The following is a 23734-nucleotide window of genomic DNA, read 5'->3' on the forward strand; positions in this document are numbered from 1 at the left end:
GGTACTTTGGATGAGGTTTGTTAGGCCCAATAGATCTATCTTTAGGATTCGCATCAATTAGGGTGTTTGTTCCCTAATTCTTAGATTTCCAGACTTTAATAAAAAGGGGCATATTCGATTTCGATAATTCAACCATAGAATGTAGTTTCAATTACTTGTGTCTATTTCGTCAAAATTTATAAAAGCGTATGTATTCTCAGTCCCAAAAATATAAAGGGTAAAAAGGCAAATGAAACTCACCATACTGTATTTCGTAGTAAAAATACATATAACGTCATTGAACAAGTGCAAGGTTGGCCTCGAATTCACGAACCTAAATTAATTATATAAATTTATGTGTTGGTCAATATTTGTCTAACAAATTAGGTCAAGTCATAGTGTACCACAATCCTAATGCTCGAGACAAATATGCAAAAGTCAACAAAAGTAAATTTGACTCAAAATAATTTCCAAAAATCTATACATGATTAATATATAGTTTAAATATCGTCGTTTTATATTTTTAAAAGATTTATTAGAGTAAATAATATAATTTATTTATTAATAAATAAAATTTTATATTAAATTTATATAATAAAATATACTTTTATATATATTAAGTAATAAAATTTATAGTATTCATTTAATATCATAAAGATAATATGATAGGTATTATTAAAGTAAGTTATTACACGTAGTAAAATATGTTTGTATCACATATTTATTTGATAAAATAATATCTATAATGATAGTAATTAAAAGTTGTATTATTTTGTAATAATAATTATTATTATAAAAATATCAGTATTTATAATTACTAAGATGACATTATGATAAAACGATAATTCTAATTATGATAACTTTAATATTTACGATAATTTTTAATATTATCTTTAAAATAATAATTCTATTTAAAATAATAATAATAATGATATTTTATAGTAACAATGACATTTCTATTAAAATGATAATTTTTGTTAAAATGATAGTTTTAATACTATCGATACTTTTAATAATAATAGTAATGATAAAAATAATAAGAACGATAATTTTATCTAAATCAATATCTTATAATATTTTAATTTTATCATGATACTCTTACTCATTATTTCCTAATCGTTTCGTTTAATAGCTTTTAATCGTCTTTTATATCATGTTCATAATAATGATAATAATAGTAATCAAAATAATTAGGTGTTACAAATATTTGTTTTAATTACACTAATATTAATAATGATAGTTACTATAACATTATTAACGATAATACTAATAATTATCTTAATGATAATATAGTAATAATAATAATAACAATAACAATAACCATTTTTAAATAATGATATATATATATTAATAATGATAATAATAATAATAATACTAATAATAATAATAATAATAATAATAATAATAATAATAATAATAATAATAATAATAATAATAATAATAATAATAATAATAATAATAATTGGATAATAATAATAATACTAATTATAACTTTAACGATAATAACGATAGTAATAATAATAAAAATAACAATTTTTAATGATAAATCCCTTTTATTGATAAAGATAATAATAATGATAATAATAAGATAAAACTAGAACGACAATAAAAACGACGATATTAATAATCATTTTTAATAAAAATATCGAAAATTCAATTGATTATAACTTCTAATCCGTTCTTCGAAACCATTCGATATCTAAAGGAAAAGTTCTTAATTTTTCACTAGCTTTCCAAGGACATGCATATCTTATACCTTATCTCAACCGCAAGTGTAACTAATTCAAGATTCAACCTAACCTGTCAAAGGGCAATATCAAAAGTACAAGCATGCATAATCCTAAATACTCGAGCACTAGTCAGGGATACACTATTAGTATGTAAAAGTTAAATTATGAGTACTCACGTATCAATATTGAGATTCAATATTGCAGGAAAGGTACGTAGATGCAACGGAAATGATAAACACTATATTGACCTCACGAGCATACCCATGAACCATACTCAATCACCTCCATAGCTATAACCCATAATTTCCTTAATCCTATCCTACTCGAAAAACAATTTCGAAATCACTCGGACAGCACTCCGTCGTAATATTTTATGTATACTAATAATATCTTGAAATAATACGGAGTAAATATATATACGTAAATCGATTGAGAGAGTTTAGAGAAAAATATTTTCAAGTTTCTATGAAATAATGAAACCTATTGAATTCTATTTATAATAGATTTTTGAATTATTAAAGTGAATTATTAAAGTATGAATTATTAAAGTGAATTATTAAAGTATGAATTATTAAAGTGAATTATTAAAGTATGAATTATTAAAGTATGAATTATTAAAGTGAATTATTAAAGTTAAAGTAAAGTAAAAATAAAGTAAAGGTAAAGTTTAAGTATAGTAAAAGTATAAAATTATATACGTATAATACGCGTATAAATATATATAATATTAATTTAAATCGTTATATATATTTAATAAAATAAAATATAAATATCGTTATCTTTATCTTTATCATACTAGTTAAGTAATGAGTTGTCAAAAGTGGTTCTAGATATTTATAAAAGTTATATACGTTTTAATAATAAAGTTCTTTTTAAACTGAAAACGTTTTTGTACGTTTGAAACTAAATAGATCAATCGAGTCTTTATGAGATTCAATCTTCCACTATCCTTTGTCTAGTTCTCAATGATTGACAATTTGTTCTTATTTATAAATCACTTTACCATTTTCCGAATATTGTTAAAATGGAAAGATTTCTCAAATCAACGTGGGCCTTTCAACAGAGACTTGTAATCATAATTCAATATATCTGATAATTCAATCATTTGATCTTATCTTCTAATTCCATTGATAAACATTTTGAAACAGATACAATCATATAAAGTATTTAATCTAATATTTTGTTTACGTTTCAAGTTATAATATATGTACACATATACATATATAATCATATTCGGTTAATGGTTCGTGAATCGTTGGAACTTGGTCGAGGTTGAATGAATGTATGAACATAGTTTAAAATTCTTGAAATTTAACTTAACAAATATTTCTTATTGTGTCCGAAACATATAAAGATTAAAGTTTAAATTTGGTTGGAAATTTTCGGGTTGTCACATCAACCAGTTCAAGTTCCTCGAATTCCGACAGCTATTCTGATATGGAAACACACTCGAGCTTCGAAAGCAGTATAACTTGAATGGATCAACAAAATCAGTCATCACCAATTCGGGATGAATTGGCGATGGGTTCGTAGTCGACTAAACCAACAGAGACAAGATGAAAGTGATCTTTTCCATTTCACCAACCGAATTTACCTCTTGACGATGAACCTGAAACACTTACCGGCGAACCTGTTTGTAATACTATTTTCTCTCTCATTTCCCGAATATCTCGCCAAGATTATATTCTATTTAAAATTCTAAACCTTATTCATTCGCTCGTACCAACCGACAATCACCCCGGAATAATAGAATAAGTCAACAAACTTCGCACTCGAAAAATAAATTTAGAGAATATGGTGCAAAATTTACCAGCTTCAACAACATCACCGGCACCAACAGTACCATCAGTAACAGCACCAGTAACATCAACAATCCATGCCTCAACATCTCATTCTGTACCTCGAGTATAATCATCGTTCTACGTATTGTTCTACCTCATTTAACTTCGTTCGACATGGCGATTATGTAATCTCTAATGTTTTAGAGATTATATATTCTTATTCTAACGGTAAATCAAATGAGTCTAATATTATATTGACTCATTAAACCCATGGTTACATCTGAAGAAAATATATATGTATATATGTTTTCATAAAGATTGTAATTAAAAAAAAAATCTTTTGTACAAATTGTTAATGGTGAAAATATTTTAACGAGGAATATTCAGATTTCACATTAAAAAGTTACACTGTACATTCTTCGAAGCTGATTCAACAGTCGTTTACTATCCTACTTACATCCACAAATATACGTATCCGTTTACCGCAGAATAACCATTTTCATTCAATTTCATATTTGGATTTTGACTTACCAGAATCCAACAAGTGGCATAATGAAGAAAACATTGGACAAAAATAAAATTTGTTAGAAACAAATAAATTAACTATGAGAAATTTTGTTAAGAAACCACGCTAATAAAATCCTAGCTAATTGTTCCTAGCTAACTGTTAATTCCTTATTACATTTAATTATCGCAATTTAATTATCGCAATTTTAATTCTCGCAATTTTATTTATTGTCATTTAATTTCTGTTATTTATTTTACGCACTTTAAATATCGGGACACGTATACAAGGTTTTGACATATCATATCGACGCATCTATATATATTATTTAGAATAACCATAGACACTCTATATGCAGTAATGCTCGAGTTAGCTATACAGTGTTGAGGTTAATTCTACAATAATATATATACTTTGAGTTGTGATCGAGTCTGAGACATGTATATAATAGGTCACGGCATGTATTAATTAATTCGAATATAATATATTAAACTATATATGAATTATTGAACTGCTAACTATGAACTACTAACATTGGACAAATAAAATGAATTAAAATGAATCCAACAAGTGGCATAATGAAGAAAACATTTGACAAAATAAAATTTGTTAGAAACAAACGATTTAATTATGAGAAGAATTTTGTTAAGAATCCACGCTAACGAAATCCTAGCTAACTGTTCCTAGCTAACTGTTAATTCCGTATTACATTTTAATTATCGCAATTTATTTATCGCAATCTAATTATCACAATTTATTTTACCACAGTTTATTTATCGCAATTTTATTTATCGTCATTTAATTTCTGTTATTTACTTTACGCACTTTATTTATCGTCATTTAATTTCTGTTATTTATTTTACGTACTTTAAATATCGGGACACGTATACAAGGTTTTGACATATCATATCGACGCATCTATATATATTATTTGGAATCACCATAGACACTCTGTATGTAGTAATGATCGAGTTCTCTATACAGGGTTGAGGTTGATTCTATAATAATATATATACTTTGAGTTGTGATAGAGTCTGAGACATGTACACGGGTTACGATACGTATTAATTAATTCGAATATTATATATTAAACTATTTATGAATTATTAGACTGTTAACTGTGGACTATCGACTGTGGACTGCCAACTTTGGACTATTAAAATGAATTAAAATATTGATTATAACATATGAAATTAAACAATTCTTCAAGTTTTCCACTTGATTTCATCTTAAACCTCAATTGTATCTTGACGATTACAATCAGCGATCAAATCTATCAAGATTCTTAAAAACACCTCAATCGAGAGGGTGAACCAACCGCACTTCATCTACGGAATAAGAGATTGACGCATATAGTTATGCACCTGAAAACTCTCGGAAACTGAATAAACGTTTAACACATAGCTGTGTTAATTCCTTTAGTGTTATTATTACCCAAAATAACTTTGCAATCCCTTTCCAAATTAGCCAATTTTGTCACAGCTCCAACAAGTCAACTTCGACTTTTCACTCAGATTAGCTTATTATAACCCTGATATATAAGTTGTCTTTCGGGAAACCGTTTATATCTCACCACATTAGCAGTAAATTTATCAACAACTCCGTTGATCTTTGACTTTGCGAAAAATCACTATATTCAGTGAAACCCTATCATTTACTCATTTACATCTTATAACGAGGATTACTATACCAACTACCGGGAATTAGCAATCAGTATTTTGAAATCTCGTAGCATGTCTACATCAACAGTTATAAGTATACATATAATCCTTATCTCTTAGAAATATGATCTTCCACTCTGAAATTTTGAAAAGCACCCAGTCTACAACTCAATACTCTAAATTCTGAAAAAGTTGAATACAATAGCAAAAACTGTACATGACCTTAACCGTCGAGGGTATAAAGATAAAGAATAGTATGTTGGCAAAGCTCAGAAGAGTTGGAACTGGAAACTGGATTGAGCAAACCATGAAGGAGACTCTGAACAAATTACAAGGACTAAACTTGTACATAAAGAATCCATATGATTCTGTTTCTGATGAAATCTTTAGCGAATACCTTACTCCTTAACCACTCTAAATCATCGTGAATGAATTTCTTCATCACAATTTGATTCTGAAATCCTAAGATATCATCGTACCTTTCTGTATAAATATCCTCAAATATTTCTGAAGACATCTTCATAAATATTCTCATCCAATATTAATTATCTCTTCGCGTTATCTGTGTTACATCATAAAAGAAACTATTTTAGTTTCTAAATTCTGAAACCTTCGAGTTTAAATTATGAATGTTTTTGAAGTAGTGTTGGGAACTGATGCATGAGTTAGTATAATATAATGACACTTGATCGACGTGATTATATTACAGTAAGACATGCTGAGTTTCTAATGAAACGTGATGATTCACAAACCATAACATCATCGTGTGCCATGTTAAATCATTATACTTAACTCTTTCATTCTACTTAACTCCTGAACATATCAATAAAATGTATTCTTGATGGTTCTATCTTCCGTGATGTTGATAAATTTGAAAATCAAATCGTGCTATCACGTTCCTTCCTGCTTAAAACATTATAATCATTCGAAACCTCTATAGCTTCAAATTCTGGATCATTATTCGCTTGACTTGAAGTTGGAAAGAGAAAACAAAAGCATAGAGCTTCAAAATATAAGAGAAAATATAAAGCCCGATAACAACACATAAATTACAAACCATGTATATAAATGTTTATCGCAACATAAAGACACGGGAAAATTTAAAACGTTATAACCCCAAGGGCGAAGTAGAAGAAAGCAGATTCCTCTGGTGGAAGTTGGAAAAGGAGAATGATTGTTGCGATAGTAAGGATGAAGACAAGGATCAGAACGGGATTAAGCATTTTCATAATCTTTTGGATGTATGTACTAAGAAAGAAAGTATAGAAATGGTGAGAATAATGGAACGGAAGAGTTTAATTTATAAAGGAAATATCAGACATAATAATCGAGGCAGATCACAGTATTTAATCATAGAGATCTTAATTTCCTTACTCACCGAAGAATCAAATCTTATAGATTTCGAAGATTTTCTTTAATTCCTTAAATTTCGGAAACCCACCGCGACTACGTCAAAAGTTTAATCTCTATCTCAATCTTTTATGATATCTTCACTCATACGCTTCGAGTAATCGAATTGTCTTATTCATATTACTCAACGGTGAGAAAACTCTATTTATCAACTCATATTCGTCAGGAAAACATTCTTATTGTTAGCCATGACGACCTCAATCAAATTTCGGGTTGAAATTTCTTTAACGGGTAGGTACTGTGACGACCCGGAAATTTTCGACCAAATTTAAACTTGATTTTAATATGAACTCGACACGATAAGCAAAGTCTTTAATGTTGAGTCTCAAAAATTCTGAACTGTTTTATTTATTCATTTGACCTTTGACTATTTTCGACGATTCACGAACCATTACTTCTAAATAAATAGATACATATATATTTATATATATATATATATATATATATATATATATATATATATATATATATATATATATATATATATATATATATATATATATATATATATATATATATATAATAGTTTGAAATATAGTTTGATATAATATATGATTAAATTATAAAATGATATAAGAGATAATAAAATGTATTATTAAAATAAATCTATATATACACAAAACGTATATTAAATATATATTTTGTGATTTCGAAGTTATTTAGTAAACAACGGTACGCTCAATTGTCATATTGACCATAAAAGAAACTTATGTAATTTTAAAATAAACGGTGATTCGAAAATGAGTTTTATAAATTTTAGACTTAATAATAATATATGTAGAACTTGTTTGTCAAATTTTAAAACTTTTTTATTATTTTACTTAGGGGTTGGGAGTAAATAATTAATGTAATTTTTATTTAATAATTAGTGACCAAATTTTATACCATAATGATCAAAATAAATAAATATAATTAATTTAAGAATTTAGGATTTTTCAGAAGACTTTTATCCGCCGCTGATTAACAACGGAGTACAAATTACTATCCCCAAAAAACTGTCGGCAGTGTAATAGTTATAGATATCCGTGAATGTTAGAATTATAATTGGGTACTGTGTTTGTTTTAGATTTAATACTATGCGTTACTGTGTGGGTTTTATCATTTGTTCCCCACTATCTCAAATGTTGCAGAGACATAGATAAATATCCACACCCAATTGCTCAATATAAAAACCTAGCATCTAATTTATATATATATCACGGATACTTTTCTTGTTAGATGTCAATCCATTATTTTTTTTCCATTGTCTCATTCTATATATATAATAATATATGCATATGCATATGATTATGAAAGTAGAAAACTTATGTTTTTAATTTCCTCTCCTTCTTGCTTTGTTAACTGAATCAACGCCAACCCTCATTTTCATCTATCCTCACCATCACTCTCCTCTTCTTGTTTCACAGACGATCAACCACCATCATAGTCCCACCTTTCAAACCACCTTGCACCACCGGCTTCCTTCTCCGACCACCATAGTGAACAACCACCACCTTCTTTCATTTTTTTTCTTTTAATCGATAACTAGCCACCACCTTCAACCATGAGAACGATCACCTTCTTCCATTTTTTTTCTCTTTGTTTCGTTTACAGCCCCACAACCATCACCCATATATTCACCACTTGTGATCTCAGCTACCAACTTAAGTCTCTTGTTAACCATTATTTAACCATCACTTATATTTATATTATTGTTTTCTGTGGAGCAAGACTAGGAAACGGGAAAACCAAATTGTTTTGGTTGATTTTATGTTCTGGCGAGTTTAAACCACGACCACACCACAGAGACCTGCAACTTTCTTAAGTCTCTTGTTGGAACCACCATCTCTCTCTATCTACTATTGTTATTCGAAGCCAATCACCACAAACCCACAAAACCAAAACTATCACCACCAAGGACCCATTTTAACTGCTTTATTATCGTTGTTCGCAGCTAATATTTATACTCTTTGCTGCTACTGTTTTGGACCGTGAGCAGCCATCACGAACCATCATCAATCACTGTAACAACCGCTGCAATATTCTTTCGGTTTTTTTATATTTTTTTTCTTTTCTCCTTCGAACCATAGTAGCTACTACTGCAGTACCGATCCTATTCTCATTCATGTAATAGTAACGTGGACTGTTTTGCTGCTACTATCTGCTCTTCTATTTTCTGCTACATTAACGACAATGATGATGAGATTTAAAAAGCATGTTATGCAAAGATAGGTAATAGATAAAGATGTAAGTGATTAGATAAGAATAAAATGATTAAAGTGTCAAAGTATTGGTGGGGTTTAGAGTGAATAAAATGATTAAAGCTGGATGAATTTCATATTCGATCAAATTGCACAATTCAAACTTCTTCTAATGAAAATTGGGCCGTGAGATTTTGTTGGGCCAAGATTGAATTTATTATTGGGCCGTGAACTTTAGTTGATAAGCAGGCTATTATGATTATACTTGTTGGGCCGATTATGATCCAGTTTTTCTGGATGAACCGAAAGTCCCAAGTTGATTAAGAATGATGATGATAATCAGGATGCGTAACAATGATGATGTATGATAATGAGGGTACTAAGATGATCATAATAATAATATAGGAATAAAGATGATGATGGAATGAAAAATGGCGATATTGATGAGATTAGATGATGGACTAGATGATGATTACGGTTGTATGATTTTGATGAATGATATTAAAAAAAACGATGCATGAAATGATAATCGAATGATGACCCGTTAATTGATGACGATGATCACTTAAAGATGATGATGATATCGGATGGTATAAATCTTATCATTTAATTATATTATTATTATTATCACTATTAATACAAGTATTATTATTTTTATTATTATTATCATAAGTATTAGTATTATTATTAGTAAAATTATTATATTTTTTAAGTTATTATTATTAGTAGTATTATTATCATCATAGTTATTAATATAAATATTAGTATTATTATTATTAGTAAAATCATTATTTTTTATAGTTATTATTATTAGTATTCATTAAAATTATCATTTTCAGTAAATTTATTATTATTATTATTATTATTAAAAATATTATCAAAATTATCATTATTTCTATTATTATTATTAAAAGTATCATTTTTATAAAAATTATCATTTTTATTATTATAACTATTATTATTATTATTATTATTATATGATGAAACAACTTTTTAATATTATTATCAATATTATTTTATCAAATAACTATTAGTTATATAAAATCATGTTTAATAACTATATTAATATTTTTATGATAAATATTAATAAATGTGATTAATTAGGTTATTAATGAAACACATAATTAAAATAACAATTATATCACTAATAATATATAAATTTGTTCGATTACAATTAGATGTGTTAATATATATACTTGATATAGGTTCGTGAATCTGAGGCCAACCCTGCATTGTTCAGTACCGTCGTATATATTTTTACTACAAAATATCGTATAGTGAGTTTCATTTGCTCCCTTTTTAAATGCTTTTGCTATATATATTTTTGGGACTGAGAATACATGCGCTGCTTTTATAAATGTTTTACGAAATAGACACAAGTACTTAAAATTACATTCTATGGTTGGATTATTAACCGAATATCGCCCTTCAAGTCTGGTAACCTAAGAATTTAGGGAAATGGCCCCTGATTGATGCGAATCCTAAAAATAGATCTATGGACCTTGACAAGTACCATTTGGGGTACGAATGCTTTAGTACTTCGAGATTATTAATATACAGACGAGAGGTTCTGTTTGGGGATATTCTATGCATTAAGTTAACGTGGGTTACCAGGTGTTCAATCCATATGAATGATATTTTTGTCTCTATGCCTGGGACGCTTATTTATGAGAACTGGAAATGAAAACCTTGTGGTCTATTAAAATGATGGAAATGATTATTTATGTTAAACTAATGAACTCACCAACCTTTTGGTTGACACTTTAAAGCATATTTATTCTCAGGTATGAAAGAAGTCTTCCGCTATGCAATTGCTCATTTTAAAGATATTACTTGGAGTCATTCATGGCATATTTCAAAAGACGTTGCATTCGAGTCGTTGAGTTCATCAAGATTATTATTATGTCAATTATAGTTAGATATATTATGAAATGGTATACATGCCGTCAACTTTCGATGTAATGAAAGATTGTCTTTTCAAAAACGAATGCAATGTTTGTAAAATGTATCATATAGAGGTCAAGTACCTCGCGATGTAACCAACAGTTGTGAATCGTTTATAATCAATATGGACTTCGTCCGGATGTATTAGGACGGGTCTCTACATGAGGTGCACCATTCTTACATATATATGAAATATATACTCCTCTCTCTCTCCATTACTACTCTTTAATATTTAAGTATTGTATAAGCTTAGGCAAAAGGTAGTAATAAACTACTAAATTACAACATATATACATTATTTTATTTTATTTTTGTTGAAAAGCAAAGAAATATTCATATTTGGTTATCAAAGATACAACACTTACTTCATGCATAGAGATTCATGCATGGTCTTTATATATAAAAAAAAATGCTCCAATATATCGATATATCTCTATAAAAGGAAATACATAGATTATAGTATATCTTTTAAACATTATAAGAGGAGCATTATCTCTCATAATTAAAGCAGCTTACACCTTTATGACCATATGATTATTACTAACTTTTAATCATATCCATCCATTTTACCTATTAGCTAACAAAAAAACCAGATTAGCTAATCATCCATTAAAAAGACTAAAATACCCTCTTACAAAAATATAATCTACAACAGCTGCCATTGAAACATATGACCTAAATAGTTCTCAAGTTATCGACGATCTAGCGGGCCAATAACCATATGACGATCTGAATCACAAAATTCCATTACGCTCTACGAAAATAGGGTTCTTTGATCTGATAAAAGAGTTTATGCTTTCAAAACTTAGGGTTTCAATTGAGTTATATTTTTTCAATTGATAAACATAATTCCATCTGATAAAAGAGGTTATGCTTTTAAAATTTAGGGTTTCAGTTTGTTTGGTTGTTAATCCTGAATCACAACGGATTGATTTCGAGGTATGAAGTTTTCATTCGATTATTGTATCACTGTTAATTACAACAGATTGTATCCTGGTACAGACTGATGCTAACTAATTAGCTTTTTCTATGTAGGTATGAGAATAATAAGTTCTTCACTGATTAATGATCGTCTGCTGTTGCTTTTAAAGGATGCTTATATGTCGTTTCATTTGATGATTGTATGTAGTAGGCAAAGTATTAAAATTATTCGTTAGCGTTTTGGTTTTTGATTCCTTTTTTATCAAATCATTTGTGGTTCACCTAGATGGTATGTGGTCCACCTTTTATTAACAAATCATTTTAAGTATGATTATATGTCATTTCATTATAATTATAACGTAAATTCAACATTATTCTTATGAAATTGCTTGATAAAAAACATACGTAATCATTACCCGTTCTAAAAAGACCACAAAATAAAGAATGTCTTTCAGATGTTCGAAGAAATGTCCCAAATATGGCTTGAAATATTTTTAGAGTTTGTGAAATAATGTTCTGATTTTATTGCAGATGTATCACATATAGAATAAAAAGTACTACATTGATGAATTTAGAAGATACATCAAAAGTTATTGCATCAGTGCACAAAGAAAAGGCACAGGGATTTTGTTCCATACGGTATGTTAATTCATTTAAACTTTATTTCATTTTTAGGAGGGATGATTAAATAATATGTCGGAATTTTGGCCCAATGATTATGATTTAAAATTTTGAACCGATTTTGTAACATATAAGCTATTAATTGACCATTTCAATAATCATGAATGTTGATTAACACATGTTTGTAATTTTTATCTAATGGTGAGGATGGAATTCAGATTGACGGTTGAGGAAGATGCTCTAAGAGAATCAGTTGAGGAGGCTTGAGTTTTTTGCACTTTTGAGTTTGTGTAATATATATATTTCGATAAATACAAGTTACATGTTCCAGATTATAGCTAGCATATTTATACTCCTAGAGTATGGTTTGCTGCGCGATTTTTAAATTTTGTCTCATCATGTTTGGTTCTTAGAAGGTGAGTATTCTGATAATAGTCATAAGTATATTTTTTGATGGCATAAAGATGAATTAAATATTTTAGAAAGTTGGTACATGCTTCAATCTTACCTTTGCTTTTGTGTTTCGGTTGGGGATTTTGATCCATTTGTCGGTGTGGCGGGTTGTTTAACAGGTCAAATCAGTTAGTATTTTAGTTTGTCTGTCTTTACTTTGAAACCCTTACCACTTATTTTTGCAATAAAGATTTAACGCACAATATATGAACATATAGCTAAACATAATATTATTATTTTGTTGCACTAATGATCAAGATATCTGAAATAAGGAGTTTTGGTGGTTCTAAATTTGTATAAGTCAAAATTACACTGCAATATTATCATCGTCTATAACCATTACAACGCAATTGATGACCCACTTGACCTATTCCCGTTTTAAGGTAATCTCTAAGCTGGCCCTTTTGATTGTTTGAGATGAAACATAATCATAATCAACCAATTGATAAATTAATGGGTCGAAATTGCACCTCTTTTGGGTGTAAAGTACCATAGTTTAGAACCGAGACATCAATAAGATCAATATTTGGATTATACATAGTTCTGATACATTTTATTATATTAAAAAATGCTTAAACAAAAATTATGACTATGGCTCTAATTAGTCCCTTATCTAACTGTTCGACCCGTCCAACCTGTTCATAAGTATATGGGTGAAATTGCCACATCTTTAATATAATGACGCATTTAAAGGATATATATATATATACATATATATATATATATATATATATATCCATTTTCTTATCATTGTATGATAATAATACCGTCAAGATATCAAAGTTAATATATACAAAGCTGATAGATACAAATTTAGGAAATGCTATTTTGGCATTAGGATCAAATGCAAAGGTTGGAGGGCACATGAAGTCAAGAAAATCCGTGCTCAAACCCTGATTCAAAGTCCGTACAACAGTCTTGGCCAACTCATAGGATGGGTTGAAAGCTTGATTATGCCTTCCGTGACCTGAGATTTAGACAGACAACGTGTTGGTAAACCTTTGTAATAAAAATTAGCATGGTTAATACTTAATAGCAAGATAAGTGATTTGATAGCTCTGTATGCCCTGGGTTCCAAATAAAGGAAAATTATCAGACTAACAACGCGCATGACTTTTTTTTTTTTTTCCTTTTTGCAAATAATTTATGTTACTACTACACACGTGTTATGGCTATAATTAGTTTGTGGATGTCCAAAAACTTGAAATATTTATCCACTATAAATTTCCTACCAGGTACGTTAGTTTTCTATTTTGCGGGTTTATATAAAGAGCGTAATTATCAATTCAATGAAGCTCCACCAAGATCAATGGCATACCTACAATGTTTATGTTATAGATGCACCCGTTGTTACTTTTATGAAGTAACCACGTGAAACAAAAATTATTATTGTTTTAGGCCAATAGGGAATTATTATTATTAAAGGATTTAAGAGGTACAGTACACAAGTGCGTAGACATGAGCAATGTAACCTTTCACCTCAAGAACAATTAGTGGTGCTTTGATATCCTAATTATGGTTCCTCTTTTAGTCTGGTAGCAAAATCAGGAATAAGTGGCTTAACGTAGGTCATAATAGAGAACATGTAGGATAGTAGGTAGTGTGATCTTTAAGTCGCATCCTTTGAGAAAAAGTATGATCTCTTGCCAAATCATTAGTAGCATCTACATGGAGTGTAAAACGTATGCGCTGATTTACAAATGTAGGGAGTTGTAATGTTTGGTAAAAACTAAGTTAAGTGAGCGAATAGATTTAATCTGATTTGCGCATCCTATGTGAAACTTCTTACAAGTGGATCTTTGAAGTCATAATCGAGACAAGTTAAAAGGATTAGCTGAAACACTATAAGAAATATGTTTAGAGATTGTGATTTTTTTTTTTATCAATCTAAAGTTGTTTGTGTAGTACTCCGTATGTAACTAAATGATAGATACATAGTTACTTAAATTTATAACTAAACCACGACAAATTTTCTTCTAAGATCACGCGAATTCGCGGGTCTTAGACTAGTTGATATATTAAAAATTGATGTAACAGTATACTAAAAAATGGAATGCGCCAATATTGTTGAATTTACGTGAGAGGAAATTTGTATTCGTATTATTTTGAGAGGGCATTAAAGTAATGTAAAAGTCAAAAGCTCATCTATGTTTAAGCTAGTGTACATAGGGTATGTTTATCAAAATTAGCTGGTAATTGGTAATTGGTGTCCGTAGTTTTTTAGATCTATTTAGGTGTTTAAAAAATAATTGAAGTTGTTTAAAAAGTGTAATATGACAAAAAAGGACACGATAAAAAAACACGTGAATCTAAATAAATATATGTATGTGACTTTCGATTTTGGTCGTTTTTTAGACACCGCTTCATTTTTGGTTATAATTTTAATACCACTTCATTTTATACTATAACCTCCACTACTAAGTTGAAGGTCACATGCATATATCTTTTTTTAATCACATAAAGTTTTTATTAACCCTTATATACTAAAAGTCATGACTATTTATGCAGTTTCAGTTGATTTTGATTGTAGTTTTGAGTTTACGTTTACATTACAATCGGTCCCTCAAATTCGCCTCAATTTACACAACAGTCCCTCAAGTTTACACTTTTTCAGGGATAGAAAGTGTAAACATATAAATTTTTTTTAAATAAAAGAAACTAATTTTCTCCCAAATTTATAACGGGCTCTATCAAATTTTTTTTAAATAAAAGAAACTAATTTTCTCCCAAATTTATAACGGGCTCTATCTTCTCGCTCGGTGCGAGTTAAATTTTTTCGATACCACCGTTCAACTCGAAAATGTCTCACGAACCCAACGTGACAAACTATACGCGAAACGGACACTTTTTAAAAAACGCTTAACACAACGACAACCCGTATCTTTCTGTTCGCCGCAAGTTAAATTTTTTCGACAGCACCGTTACACTCGAAATTTTTTTATGAACAAAACGAAACTAACTACGTTCGAAACAGACACTTTTAAAAAACGCTTAAGACAACGACATCTAAAACGGCGCTTAAGACATGCACCGTTTCCCCTCTGTAAATACACGACGCTACGTTAAATATGAATACATAGGCTGAAAGCCCCCGCAGCATCGCGCGGGCCGGATCCGGACTAGTTGCATACATTACACCTTTTGCTTCTTATAATTAACGACGTAGATATATCTATATTTCTATTAAAATTTTATAACGATGATGTCATTATTAGGCTAATTTATTTGTTAAGAAAAAAAAAATTAGGTCACTTAGACGATGTCATTAATCCTAAGTATTTTATAATTAAAAAAAATTGTACTTATAGTAACTAGCTATTTAATAACTTAAATAAATTATTACTCCGTAATTTTTCTGTTTTTCATGTCATTAAGAATAATTTAATTATATCTAACAAAATTTAAACCCAAAATTAAAAAAATACACGCCAGTATTCGTTTTTTGAACAAAATAAAATTAGGGTTCTTATCAATCAAGATTTCAGATCGTAGTTCTCTTAACCACAATACACTTCACCGCATTCAGATCTATGTTTTAAATCGATCATAATACACTTCACCGTATTCAATCGTATTTCCCAGCTCAAATCGCATATTCGGATTTAACCCTAAGCGTATTTTATTATTCGAATTGGTATACTCTCTTTGTTTTAATCTTTTCTTAATGATCGTATAATTTTACATCTTGGGATTAAAGATTTGTGGTGACCATCTACGATAGTGCGATTAACAAAGCCGATTCATAGCAAGGTTTTTTAATTTTTGTAGTTGATTAATATAGGGTTCTGTATCGCTTGAATTGTCAGATTAAAATGATTAATTGAAAGTACTTTGGAACCTTCCTACAGAGACATTTGCTTCAAATCCAGGTAACAAATTACTTTAGAAGTTTGTTTGTCTATCTACAATTTTTAGGTCATGGGTATCATGATCTATTAACTAATGAGTCAAATGAAAATTGATTTAGTTGGATCACGGGATAGATCAGTTGATCAGCCAATCTAATCCTTTGATAAAAGCCGTATAATATCATGGTTAACTGATGCTTGAATTTACATTATCACGGTCATTCCCACAAAGTTAATCATGGGAATCATAACTAACTAATATGTAATGATATTTTATGGTTAAATGATATTAAATCAAGTCACTTTTATGTATTATGGAGGTACAAATGAGTTAGACGATTTTGCTGAAGGATTAGTTTTTTCCGAAGGACATAGATACATTAGCAAAATTGGTCGGAATAACAGGCAGGTAGTTTTGCTTCATACATCATAGATTCAAAAATTGAAGGGGTAGCTTAATCTACACTGTAATGAAGGAAAATTATAGGCATTATGTTTTCATTGTTTGATTATTGCTCAGGTATTGATTATATCTTGATGTGTTCCTATGTAAATGGTTATGAATTTATTCACAGCATATGAACATAATATTCATTTATGCAAGATGTAATAACCCGCCTTTTCCCGTTAATTTATTTTAACGCCCGTCTTTTTTTAGATAATATCTTTCGTTATCTAAATTCGTACCTTCCGTTAACTAACGTTCTTAATATTTTCCCGTTATCGGATTATAACGTCTTCCGTTTACTCTCGCGTATTTAAAATAATTCGTTTGGTTAATTCACGCACCCGCTTTTAAACTCGAGGGATCAAAGTTGCCAAGGAGCTAAACTAGTTGACTAGGTCAACTAGTCAACCCCATCTCTTCCACTCATTCATCACCCACCTCCATTTCTTCTTTTTCTCTCTACTTCAAGGAACCCATTTCCACCCAAATCAAAGATTTATCATCTAAATCAAAACTAGCAAGCTTACAACAAAATAAATTGCATATTTGGAATCCTTGCATCTTTCTCTACAACTTGATACTAATTTCATCTCTTTTGGGTAACTTTTCTAAAACTCTAGATTTCTTGTTTTTGGTGTTCTTGACCAATAAAAGTGTTAATTAGTGTCTATGGCTCGAGTCTAACATGAATATGTGATTTATTTGCTCGATCTTGTTATTTTGAGTAACTAGCATGAACTTGAAAATAAGTGTGTTTAATCTTGAGTTTTGGGTGATTTAATGTTGTTAAATGTTAAAGCTCATGTATTAAAAGTGTTACTAGCATCATTAGCTTCATTTTGGTATGTAGGTTGACTTGGAAAAACTTCATTAACATGATTAATGAATTTGTGATTTTTGGTTAGGGTTTGATAGACGTAAATACGAACTTCTGATGCATTGAATGCTATGAAACATTGTTAGTAAGTGTTTAGTTGCAATACATGTTTAATTACCTTCGAAACGGCATATCGTATGTGTAAATTGGATGCCCGAATCATCTTATGCATTTTTATGAACTTGAAATTTTAATGATGAACATATAAATGATCATTCGACGAGTTTTCGGTTATCGTAAATGTTGTTTTTGGTTGATGAAATGGTTTAGTTGTATTCCTCGTTAAATTACCTTTCCAACGATATGAGATACGTGTTTTGAATGTTTACGGTTCGTTATTTGTGAATTGGTGAATTTTGGTTCGAGACTTAAACATTTGAAACAACCCAGGAATCAGGTTACGCCCATTAGCGCGGCGCGGCCATCATTTGGCGCGGCACGGCGTTTGCCGCGTTTGTGGGCTGTTCAATTTTCCTTTTTCACGTTAAATTCTAAATATGCTACGCACCTCCGATTAACATGTAACTTGTTCTAACATGCTCATATATGATTAATTAGCTCAGAAAATTGTCCGAGACCCGACCCGAACGTGTTGACTTTTTCATTGACTTTGACTTGACCAAAGTTGACTTTTATTCAAACTTAACCAATACTTCGTTTAATCGTTATAACCTTTCACCTATACTTTATTTTTGCATGAAACTTGACAACTTGATTCACATGCTATATAATCGAGTCGTAACGAGCCATATGACTAATTGAACACATTTCGACCGACCTTGTGTCTTACCCGGTATTGATACAACTTACTTGTTTAGGTCAAGACTAAACAACTTTCATGCACACGTTTACTTTGTGAAGTACCTTTATACTCGTGCACTCAAGGTGAGATCATAGTCCCATCTTTTCAACAACTTTTATACTTTTAAATTATAGGATGAGAAACATATACGTATCATACTTTTATGCTTTGAACACAAGTACGAAAACAAACATTCCACAGCGAGTTAGAACAAAAAGCCTCAATTCATTTATCATTAGTTACACTTGTAGGGTGTAAACGTGAACTTATGTTGTGTGGATCCATACGGGCTTGACGCGCTCTCATTCGGACGGTTCGCTACCGTTAGCGGCTGAAATATATTTTCGGGTATAGTGTATGTTCTAACACTACGTAACAGGGTATAAACAGTTAAGTCTTGATAACTGGGTGCTCGCGAACGTACAACAACTTTGGAATGCAAACAATTTGGATAATCAACTCATACAAAATCTTGTGGTTCAAAAGCAACGTTTACAAATACACCTATGATTTCACCAACGTTTTTCGTTGACAGTTTTCTATATGTTTCTCAGGTTCACACTTGGCTACTTGATACATGCTTCCGCACACTTTGATTACTTGCTTGGGGTTAAGCCTACATGCATACGCTAGTGATAGCACCTTTGGATTCAAACTTAATGTTTACATGCATACGCTATTGATAGCATTCGTGATTTTCAACTTATATTATGTCGCAAGTTATTTCATTTATACCTTACAACTTTTGTAAACTTAAACTCGTTGTAGAACCGTTTGGTAACTTAAAACTTTGCAAGTCATACACGTTTCAAATGAGTGCGACATAATTTTGGTCAAACGCGTCTCATTTAGGGACTATGACCACGTAACGGGACCTACGTTGATGGTGCCGTCAATGGCGATTTTTGCGGGGTCGTCACAGTTGGTATCAGAGCCTTGGTTGTAGGGATCTAGGATGTGCATTAGTGTGTCTGACAGAGTCGTTAGGACGCATTAGTGAATCTAGACTACAACCGGATAGTTAATCATTGCATTCTGACTTGCATTTGCTATAGATAGCACTTACTTGACTACTTGTGCATTTATACTTGAAACTTTCTTAGGTAACTTCTTAATTGTACCTAACTCTCGTCATGCGAATCCGTATTCTGCTACTTCCTGGTAACACACGTAAATTCAAGATTCATACACGTAAGGATAACGACGACTTCATTAGTTATACTAGTTCGGGAACTTTGTCTCCCAGGTTGTTATTCACCACTGTCCCAGCTTACTATCCACGAGTACTATAAAGTTTCCACCACTATGGAAATCATTAACCACTACCGATGTTACACCGGTGATCTTCACTATCTACCACTTCTTGTTACTATCACCACTACTCTAGGTGAGTATCGTCATCACTGCTTATCACTAAGGTTGCGTACTACTCGTTATCATAATTCGTTAATCTTTTCATACCTAAAGACATTATCATTTGACTTGAACCGCATTGACGTGAACAACCAGTTATATACTTCCCTCGGGAAACGCATCTTCAGAGTTGCACTAATTCTTTCGATTTAATACGAGTCACGTTAGATATGCCGTTACACTTTGTTCATTTTAAATCTTCACGATTACACGAACTTGATTCTATGGAATGATGTAGGAATGGAGGTATGAGTTACCATAATATAACGACACTCGATCAACGTAGTTATATTATGGTAAGTCATACCAAAGTTCTAATGACTTGTGATGGTGATTGGATTCGATCAACCTAATCACCACCATGTGCCATGTACATGACTTTATTATTCCTTGTTGCCATCCGAAAACTTCGAGAATATTGATAACAACCATACCAGGGACACAGCTTGATATTGCCAAATCATATTTATACTTCTGAATGAATGACCAATTCTTTCAACTTCAAAACATATGTTACACGTGAAATGTCTCGTTCATATTGATTATAAACGTTCCATATTAATTGATTTCGTTGCGAGGTTTTGACCTCTATATGAGACGTTTTTCAAAGACTGCATTCGATTTTTAAAACAACCATAACCTTTATTTTATCAATAAAGGTTTAAAATATTACGACGATTATCAAATAATGATAATCAAAATATAGCGTTCTCACACGACAAATACATAATGGTTTACAATAATATTACACAACAATATATGTCTTCGAATGCAATTTTCAAACAATATTATACAAGCATGGACTCCAAATCTTGTCCTTAATTTAGTATACAACAGCGGAAGCTCTTAACAATTACCTGAGAATAAACATGCTTAAAACGTCAACAAAAATGTTGGTGAGTTATAGGTTTAACCTATATATTTATCAATCGTAATAATAGACCACAAGATTTCATATTTCCATTTTTCGTTAACATCATCCCATACATAGAGATAAAAATCATTCATATGGTGAACACCTAGTAACCGACATTAAAAAGATGCATATAAGAATATCCCCATTATTCCGGGACATCCATCGGACATGATATAAAAACTCGAAGTACTAAAGCATCCGCTACAACGGATGGGGTTTGTTGGGCCCAATAGATCTATCTTTAGGATTCACGTCAATTAGTATACTGGTTTACTAATTCTTAGGTTACCAAGCAAAAGGGGCATATTCGGCTTCGATCATTCAACCATAGAAAGTAGTTTTACGTACTTGTGTCTATTTTGTAAAACATTTATAAAGCTGCATGTATTCTCATCCCAAAAATATTAGATTTTAAAAGTGGGACTATAACTCACTTTCACAAATTTTACTTTGTCGGGAAGTAAGACTTTGCCACGGGTTGATTCACGAACCTATAACAAATATGTACATATGTATCAAGTATGATCAAAATATAATTACAACATTTTTTTATTACGTTTTAATGATTTGAGTTTGTTAAGTCAGCAGTCCTTGTTAGTAACCTACAACTAGTTGTCCACAGTTAGATGTACAGAAATAAAGCAATATGTATTATCTCGAATCAATCCAGGACCTCGTGTATACAAGTCTCAGGCTAGATCACAACTCAAAGTATATATAATATTTTGGAATCAACCTCAACCCTGTATAGCTAACTCTAACATTACTGCATATAGAGTGTCTATGGTTGTTCCGAAATATATATATAGATGGATCGATATGATATGTCAAAACATTGTATTCGTGTCTATGGTATCCCAAGATTACATAATATATGTTAGAATACATGTATAATACAATATAAGTTAGTTAAGTTAGGATTTGTATAGATTTGTTACAAATTTCACGTAGCTACAACAAGCAAAATTATCCAATCTTGTTTTACCCATAATCTCTTCGTTTTAAATTCGTTTTGAGTGATTCAAGTTGCTATGGTTTCATATTGAACTTAAGTTTATGAATCTAAACAGAAAAAGTATAAGTTTATAGTCGGAAATACAGGTTACAAGTCGTTTTTGTAAAGGTAGTTATTTCAGTCGAGTTAGAAGGATTAACTTTTGTTTGTGAACAAGTTTAGAATTAACTAAACTATGTTCTAGTGATTACAAGTTTAAACCTTCGAATAAGATAGTTTTATATATATTATTAGAATGATGTTATGAACATCATTACTACCTTAAGTTTTGTGGATAAACCTACTAGAAATGAAAAAAATAGATCTAGCTTCAAAGGATCCTTGGATGGCTTGAAAGTTCTTGAAGTAGAATCATGACACGAAAACAAGTTCAAGTAAGATTTCCACTCTAAATAAGATTGTTATAGTTATAGAAATTGAATTAAAGTTTGAATATGAGTATTACCTTGTATTAGAAAGATATGTTACTGTAAATAAGAAGGATTTATTGAGGTTGGATGATCACTCAAAATGGATTTCCAAGATTGAAAGTAAGCTAGCAAACTTGGAAGTGTTGTTGGTGTGTTCTTGAGTAGTTGTTTTGTAACTTGGTTTATGTATGAATTTATGAACTAGATTGAGCTAGATTTTGATGAAGATGATGAAGAACACTTAGAACAATGGAAGAACACTTGAGAGAGAGTTGTTTGATGCATGAAAGTTGTGATCAAAATGTGTTTGTATGTGTGCACATTCACGTGAAAGTTAGGCTTGACATATAGGTTCATTAGTTTGTAATTTTGTGAGATATTTCATGCTAGATGTTAAATGATGGTTCCCACATGGTTAGGTGACTCACATGGGCTGCTAATAGCTGATCATTGGAGTGTATATACCAATAGTAAATACGTTTAGAAGCTGTGTATTGTACGAGTACAAATACGAGTGCATACGAGTAGAATTGTTGATGTAAATGAATGAGGATGTAATTGTAAGAATTTTTGTTAAGTAGAAGTACTTTGATAAGTGTCTTGAAGTCTTTCAAAAGTGTATGAATACATATTAAAACACTACATGTATATATATTTTAACTGAGTCGTTAAGTCATCGTTAGTCGTTACATGTAAATGTTGTTTTGAAACCTTTAAGTTAACGATCTTGTTAAATGTTGTTATCCCATTGTTTATTATATCTAATGATATGTTAAATTATTATATTATCATAATAATATGATGTATTAATATATCATAA

At 30.2% G+C, this 23734-nt stretch overlaps 1 long non-coding RNA gene across 1 annotated transcript; it reads left to right on the forward strand.

Moving 5' to 3' along the window:
* Positions 1-11910: 11910 nt before the first annotated feature.
* LOC139852210 (uncharacterized) lies at positions 11911-12750 on the forward strand. The gene is made up of 3 exons (XR_011760965.1): positions 11911-12129; positions 12226-12311; positions 12643-12750. It is a non-coding gene; the product is annotated as an uncharacterized lncRNA (long non-coding RNA).
* The last annotated feature ends 10984 nt before the right edge of the window (positions 12751-23734 follow it).

This window comes from Rutidosis leptorrhynchoides, chromosome 6, assembly GCF_046630445.1.
Source record: "Rutidosis leptorrhynchoides isolate AG116_Rl617_1_P2 chromosome 6, CSIRO_AGI_Rlap_v1, whole genome shotgun sequence".
NCBI classification, from domain to species: domain Eukaryota; kingdom Viridiplantae; phylum Streptophyta; class Magnoliopsida; order Asterales; family Asteraceae; genus Rutidosis; species Rutidosis leptorrhynchoides.